At 57.7% G+C, this 7345-nt stretch overlaps 2 non-coding genes across 2 annotated transcripts; both read left to right on the top strand.

Moving 5' to 3' along the window:
* The first annotated feature begins 722 nt into the window (after window positions 1-722).
* LOC119849602 lies at window positions 723-912 on the top strand. The gene has a single exon (XR_005290503.1). It is a non-coding gene; the product is annotated as a U2 spliceosomal RNA (small nuclear RNA).
* A 5080-nt stretch (window positions 913-5992) lies between these two features.
* TRNAN-GUU lies at window positions 5993-6066 on the top strand. The gene has a single exon. It is a non-coding gene; the product is annotated as a tRNA-Asn (tRNA).
* Window positions 6067-7345: the final 1279 nt, after the last annotated feature.

The raw sequence follows: 7345 nt of genomic DNA, 5'->3' as shown, positions 1-7345 counted from the left end.
GAACTGACAGACAGTTGCGACCCGACGTGGTAGTCACCGACGAGGCCCAGAAAAAGATCATCCTCGTTGACGTCACGGTCTCCTTTGAGAACAGGACCCCAGCCTTCCGCAAAGCCTGAGCTCGTAAGCTGGAAAAATACACCCCCTGGCCGATGCCCTGTGAGCGAAGGGCTACGAGGTGCAAATGGATGCCCTGATCGTCGGAGCCCTGGGCGCTTGGGACCATGTGCTGTGGACCTGTGGGATCGGTCGATGCTACGCACGGCTCATGCGGCGCCTCATGGTCTTGGACACCATCCAATGATCCAGGGACATCTACATGGAACACACGACCAGCCACCGACAGTACCCGGAGGTGTGAGCTGGAACGACATTGTGCATCAACTATGAGAAAGGGACCGAGAGACTTTTTCCATTGGACCATATGAACTGGAATCATAAACTCACTGAACATTAAACCTCAGCAAATGAGGGTAAATCCATCCTCATCATCGTATCCACTCCTAAGACTCCACACCTGAACATAGCCATTATATGAACAACATACCCCCATATCTCAATGTTTGTACTTTGACCCATTAACCTTTTACCCCCAATCGGGGAGATTGCAGATGATGTATTCCTTAAACCACCCGATCCTAAACCGAACTTCGCACTCTTGATACTCTGTACCTTATTCCCTGATAACCAGAAACTTCTTTGCTTAAACTCTGTACTGTTTCCTTTTTATTTTAACATCATCTTAATACAATTATTAAATCTGTTCTTATCAGTTTAATATCTGATATGTCCTTTATTTGAGGACTGTCTACTGAATTGATTTTTGAAACAGGGGGATGGAATAGGAGTTTGCTCTGTCCACCCCATGCATCGACCTGGTATTGCAGTGTCTCCAGTAATGGTTTCAGAGTAGCAGCCGTGTTAGTCTGTATTCGCAAAAAGAAAAGGAGTACTTGTGGCACCTTAGAGACTAACAAATTGATTTGAGCATAAGCTTTTGTGAGCTACAGCTCACTTCAACAAATGCATCCGATGAAGTGAGCTGTAGCTCACGAAAGCTTATGCTCTAATAAATTTGTTAGTCTCTAAGGTGCCACAAGTCCTCCTTTTCTTTTTTCCAGTAATGGTGCATCTCCTTTTGGGGTTAATCTTCTGGTTAGAAAATCAGAAAGATTTGACAAGGCTTCTTTAGAGCAGATTTCTTCAAGTGGCTGAAAAATCTGAAATCTCTAATGCTTTAGTTTCTTTATGACAAAATATTGTTACAATTTCTTGGGAGTGTTTTGTGAATTGATAGACATGAGGTTCTTTCTCTTGCTAGAGGATTGTTTAAGAAGCTGGGATCCTCCTTTCTGCTGTGAGTCTTTTCAACAGTGTGAGGGACAAATGCTTTCCAGACTGAGGGTCTGTTGGGGAGATGGTTGGTTGGGGTTGGTTTTTGTTTTTTTTGAGGTGTATGGCTGGGGTGGGGGGCGCGGTTTGACTTGCACTCTGTACTCCCATCTCTACTGCTCTCCCTCTGGGCTTTCTCAGCACCTGGCCCCACAGCACTTCCTAGCAGCTAGAGACTGCGCTTTCTAGGGTGCTCCTGTGGATGTGGAGCCTCTCTCCTGATTCCTCAGGAAAGGAACCTTTCCAGGAAATGGCCAGGGCTTCTTGGACTCTGTGTGTGGGTCTGGACACCACCAGGAATCATTTGGCTCCTGGCACACAAGGAATTTAAAAGCTGAGTGCCTGGACAGGGGCTGAAACCTTTGACCCTCTGATTAAGAGCCTGATGCTCTACCAACAGAGCTAGCCAGGCTTGTTAAGAGTATCTTCCCCTTTCACCACAAGAGCGAGCAGGTAGGCAAAAGAGAGACAAAAAAAGTCCCAGGAACCCCTCCTCTTTTTCTCCACAGCCACTGCCTTGAAGCAGGATTCCTCTTCCTCCTCCCTCCTGTTCCTCAGAGCAACTAAATCTCCGCACCTAGACAGCCAGCCTGTCTGGTGCACCCGAATCCCCCATGCCTAAGCCTCCCTGCCCAGGTAATGCACCTGGCTCCATAGAATGAAGTCTCACTTCTCGCTGGGGACTCTACTTCTTGTGCCCAAAGAGTCTCTCCTCAGTAGCTGACCCAAGAAACACAGGTTCCGCCTTTTCTAAAGACGAGCTTTTAGGAGCTTTTTGCCTATTACCATGTGTGATGAAGCAGGACTGTTCTTAATGTTTCCTCTGAATAATGTGGGGGTGCCTCAGTTTCCCCTATGCAGTTCTTAAGTATCTAGGTGGTGGGATAAGGGTGTGTGATCGTTGCAGAGCCCAAGGGGGCAGGTGTGTGCAGGGGTCTGGACACAGAGAATGGCCGACATGCTGTTTCCTGGCAAGTGATGGCTGGGGCCCTTCCTCCTGCAAGGTGAGAGCTAAAGGGTTGGAGAACAAAGAAATCCAGTGACCTCCTGGCCTGGGAAAGGGACAAAGCCCAGAGGAGGAGGGGCTGGAGAGAGTCAGTTTGGGGCTGGCTGGGGACATGGAGTGAAGTGCAGATGTGGTTGTCTGGCTCACTGCCCCCCAAAATGGACCCAGCTGAGGAGTCCTGTTCTCTGTACCTACAAGCTCTGTTTTAGACCATGTTCCTGTCATCTAATAAACCTTCTGTTTTACCGGCTGGCTGAGAGTCACGTCTGACTGTGGAGTTGGGGGGCAGGACCCTCTGGCTTCGCCAGGACCCCGCCTGGGTGGACTTGCTGTGGGAAGTGCACAGAGGGGCAGAGGATGCTGAATGCTCCAAGGTCAGACCCAGGAAGGTGGAGGTTGTGTGAGCTGTGTGTCCTGAAGACAGTCTGCTCACAGAAAGGAGACTTCCCCAGAGTCCTGCCTGGCTTCATCGGGAGCAGTTCCAGAGCATCGCGCAGGGACCCTATGACACCATGTTGCCTAATGGAGAAGGTGTCTGACTTTGGATCAGCTGATTGAGAGTTTGAGTCCCCTTGTGATAGTGCAGTTTTTCCTTTGTGCTGAAAGTCCTGCTTTCTTCAGGGCGGGAACCTTTTCTTGGTGGCTCAGGCCAATGCTCTGGCTTCAGCTAGACCCCCAGAAAGGAGTTGGGTTTGGGTGTCACAAAGGCTAGGGCGTGAGCCCCAGGTGCGTCCAGTCTAGCCTTTGCCATTCCTGACTTGCCAAAGTAAGTGGGCAAATGCCCGTGCTAGCGTGTAGAGCAGTTTCCCTCCTCCAAATGTGCGGCTGTCCCTGTGCTTGAGGGGGCTAAATAGCGCCTGGGGAGCTGGGTGTTTCTCTGCTTCACGCCAGCTGGGATAGAAACTCCTTCCTCACTGCAAAAGTGAGCACCCCACCAACCCCCTAATCGTTTTTGTCGTCTGCCGTTGGACTTGTTCCAGTTTTTCCACATCCTTCTTGTAGTGTGGGGCCCACAACTGGACACAGGACTCCAGATGAGACCTCACCAATAGTGAGTAGCGGGGAACGATCATGTCCGGCGATCTGCTGGCAATGGTCCTACTTATACAGCCCAGCACCAGCCCCTCCTCCACACCCAAACCCCTGCCCCAGCCCAGTGACAGTGAGGGAGGGTAGGGACTAGCGAGCCACTGAGGGAGGGGAATGTAGTGAGCGGGGCAGGGCCTCAGGGAAGGGGTGGGGGTAGGGTGTTTGGTTTTGTGCCAATAGAAATTTGGCAACCCTCACTCCCAGCCACCATAGGCAGCCCTCCACTGCTGCAGGCAGAGCTCCCAGCTGCCATGGGAAGACCCTGGAATTCCAGCAGCCATGGGTGGCAGGAGGACCCCGTAGACCCAGGCCATTACAGATGGACCCCAACTGCTGTGTGCAGAACCCAGAGCTCCCAGCTGCTGCTGTGGTGGAGGGACCCCAAATGCTGGGGGGTGAAGCTTCCAGCTGCCACTGCAGGGAGCAGGGGAACCCCACAGCTCCTGGTCGCCGTGGGCAGACTCCGGAGCTCCACAGCCCCAGGCCGTTGCAGATGGACCCCAGAGCTCCCAGCCACCACAGGCGGACCCCAGAGCTCCCATTTGCCACATTTCACAGGGCCTCACATCTCCCACAGGCAGACCCTGAAGCTCCCAGCAGCCATGGGTACGGGAGAGCCCCCACAGGCCCACACCACTGTGTATGGACCCTGCAGCTCCCAGCCGCTGCAAGTGGACCCCAAAGCTGGTTTGCTGCCCCCAGGAGCCTCGCGCTGCAGCCCGGCAATTTCCCGCCTCCCGCCAGCGACTCCCAACGGCCCGGGGCTTCGAGATGTTTCAGAGCCGCGGCACCTGCAGCGATCTCCACCCCGAAGAAGCGACAGCCCATCGGCTACCAGCTCGGGCAGAAACCGTCACCCAGCGACAGGCAGAAAACAGCAGCGCGTTCAAGTGGATGCACCCTGTGAACACCCCTGGGGGCTGCAGCTTCTCGCCAGGCAGGAGGCGGGACCCGCTGCTGCTTTCTCTGTTCCTCCGCCCTGGCAGCAGGAACCGGCGCCGCTCGTCCTCGATCCGCTTCTCGCGAGCCTGCGCTGAGCTCTGAGTGCACAAGGCCCTGGCGGCTGAGCCCAGCATCACTGTCAGACAACGTCACGTAGTGACAGCCAAGGGGAGATGAGTCTGTCTGAAATGTAACACTGGGCAGGCCGACACCAGCCATCCAGGCACCACCCCTCGTCTCAAGCTCCCAGACAGCGCCTGGCCCCTGCCTGTCTTCCGCCCTGCACCAGCAGCCCCTCCCAGCGCTACACGGGACACCGCTCCCCAGCACACGTCACCACGGCAAGCAGCCAGCACAGCCAGCAACTGTGCCTCGATTCCCTTCCCCCACCTGCTGCACTGCCCCCAACCCCGCCACTGCCACCGCCACCGCCTCCGCCGCTTTCAGCAGAGAGAAGCTCACAGGCCAGTCACAGGCAGGCAGCCCGCATGCGCACACACACACACACACACAGCATCCTGCTCCCAGCTGAGGGTGACCGCACACCCCGTCAGGGCCAGGCTCTGCTCAGCCAGCTCCCAACCGCCTGTACTAGACACGTGGGTCCCAGCCCCAAAACTTGCTCACAATTCACCCCAGCGGCCCCAAACGGCTGCTTTTAATATGCAAATAAGGAGCTGCCGTGCTCAGGCCTCTCCCCAGCTGGCAGGGAGAGAACAAGGTGAGATGTAAATGAGCCAGGACGTCGCTCAGTCGATTCCCTCTGCTCTCCAGCAGCTGGTGCCGGACAGCGCCGAGCTCGCTCGCTTCCCTTTCTCGCGACGGCTCAGCCCCGGGTTCAAGGCCCCAGCCGGGCGGGATTCCAGCCGCAGAAGGTCCCTTCTCCCCAGGGCTCAGGGAGCACGGAGCGTGGGGCTGCTCTGTGGGGACGGACTTGCACACTTGGGATGTTAGTGAAAAACATTCCTTCTTGGCTGAGTAAAGGGCAGAGATCTGCACTTAGCCTGCCCGGAGTGCAGGGTCCCCCAAAGCGACCCTCACTCGCTAGGCAGGCACCACCCTTCTGCCGGGGAAAAGGCCACACGTCCCCACTCCCCAGCTGTGCGGGGGGGGGGGAGCCAATGAGACCTTCTAGTGACAGGGAAAGAGAATCAAGCCTGAGTTTGGGAAAACTACATGACCACATTCAGGGCCCCACATCTGGGTGCCCTACGCAGCCCCCCCCTTGGGGGGCTGTGTGGGGCTTCAGGCCTCCCCTTCCCCCCAGGGTCTGGGAGGCAGGAGCTGTGGAAGGCACTTTTGGGGGCCCCACAGGCCCAGAGTGGCCCGGGGCATTAGCAGGGGGCCGGGAGCAGCCCGTTCTGCTTCCCCTGCCCCGGACCCAGCCGTGTCGCTCGGGGGTGGGGTTGGGGAAAGGGATCCCCACCCCCGGCACTCACCGGCAGCCCGGGCCCAGCCCAACCTACTCCCCCAGCCCTGGCGCTCTGCTTCCTGCTGCTGGTGAGGGCCGGGAGGGGGGCCAGGGAGACACTGTTATGCTCGGGACTTTTGCCCTCACGACGTGTCTCTGTGGCGCAATGGGTCAGCGCGTTCGGCTGTTAACCGAAAGGATGGTGGTTCGAGCCCACCCGGGGACGGTCGTAATCCCCTGCTCTTTCCTTGCTCCTCAGGACCTGCTAGGAGCCTCAAAGGCCCCTTTTGGCCACCTCAAAACCGTCCCTCTTGGCCTCAGTGCTTTCAGCTGGTGGCCCGAAGAGTGCGCTGGATGCGACTCAGAAACCCATCTCCCAGCAGCCACGCCTGGCGCTCAGACTTAGTCCTCAAGGCCGAGCGCAAAACCTTCAGCCAGGAACCTTTCCCTCCCTTCCCGCTTCCGCCCAAGTGGGGAGGGAGAAACGGACAAGATGGGCCGGCTCGAAGACGCCTCCCTCCCACTTCCCTGTTGGCTGCACACAGCCCTTGGCCTCCTCCTGCCCCGGCAGGGAAGCACGGCCATGCTGCCCCTGGCTGAGTCCCGGCCGCAGCCTGGCCCGCCCTGGCTGATGGAGCGCAGAGCCCCCCGAGTCACTGGCAGGTCGAGTCGGGGTCGCGTAACCCACCTCCCGGTGCTCCGGGGCTGGGGACGCTGGGGCTGCACAGCGCACTCTGGGGCTGGGAGGAAGCCTGGGGGTACTAGCCTGTGTTGGGAGCTGGCTGCTGCCGTGTGTGGGGGGGCTCTGGGCTCCAGCGGGGTTTGCGGAAGGGGCAGGGCCTCATGCAGAAGGGGTGGGTTAGGGGGTTAGTCTCCCCCAGATCCCAGATCACATCCCACCCATGGTGTTGCAATGGAAGAGGCTGCCCAGTCTGCACCTGTAGTGAGGTTCCCCCACTACGTGGCTGTGCAGAGGCTGCAGGAGACAGGTGGGTGACGGCAGGGGAAGGGGCAACACGAGAGACACAGCAGGCGATGGCAGGGGAAGGGGAGACACAGCAGGCGATGGCAGGGGAATGGGTGATGCATCAGACAGGAAGGTGATGGCCAGGGGAGTGGCAATGCAGGAGACAAGCGGGTGATGGCCGGAGAAGGGGCAACATGGGAGACAGGTGGGTGACCACAGGAGAAGGGGTGATATGGGAGACAGGCTGGCGATGGCAGGGGAAGGGACGACACAAGACACAGGCGGGTGACGGCAGGGGAAGGAGCGACACAGGAGACAGACAGGCGATGGCAGGGGAAGGGGCGACGCGGGAGACAGGCAGACGACGGCAGGGGAAGGGGTGACACAGGAGACAGACGGGTGACGGCAGGGGAAGGGGCGACGTGGAAGACAGGCGGGCAATGGCAGGGGAAGGGGAGACACAGCAGGTGATGGTAGGGGAAGGGGTGACACATCAGACAGGCAGGTGATGGCCGGGGAAGGGGCAACATGGGAGACG

The sequence above is a fragment of the Dermochelys coriacea genome (genome assembly GCF_009764565.3).
Source record: "Dermochelys coriacea isolate rDerCor1 chromosome 12 unlocalized genomic scaffold, rDerCor1.pri.v4 SUPER_12_unloc_2, whole genome shotgun sequence".
NCBI classification, from domain to species: domain Eukaryota; kingdom Metazoa; phylum Chordata; order Testudines; family Dermochelyidae; genus Dermochelys; species Dermochelys coriacea.
This window is presented reverse-complemented; position numbering and strand designations above follow the sequence as displayed.